Source organism: Setaria italica, chromosome VI (genome assembly GCF_000263155.2).
Source record: "Setaria italica strain Yugu1 chromosome VI, Setaria_italica_v2.0, whole genome shotgun sequence".
NCBI lineage: Eukaryota > Viridiplantae > Streptophyta > Magnoliopsida > Poales > Poaceae > Setaria > Setaria italica.
Genome location: NC_028455.1, coordinates 21,440,235 through 21,440,622, shown reverse-complemented (window position 1 = coordinate 21,440,622; position 388 = coordinate 21,440,235).

Genomic DNA, 388 nt, shown 5'->3' with positions numbered 1-388 from the left:
AGCAGGATTGGTGGAGTTCGATCAGCCGACTTGGAGCTCCATACGTCGCAGCAACTCAAATTTGCCATTCTTAGTATGTGCCCCGCCGCTGCCGGTGTTTCTGGTGCGTGGGCTCCTTGCGGGTAGAGATGGATTCGATGGGGGAGGAAGAGGAGGTGAATGGACAGTTCGTCAGTGACGACGGAGACAGGGAAGTGATGAACTTAAAACTCACCTTATGCCTTATGCTATAGAAGGTGAGCTCACTCAAGCCAATGCACCCAACCAAACAAGATGAACCCAGCGCAGACTAAACTATACAACCAACCAAACACCGAGCCAAATCATTGCTCTAGCCAGGTTTAGGTTGGCTCTTGGCTTAGATCCTAGCCAGGTTAGGACTTAGCCA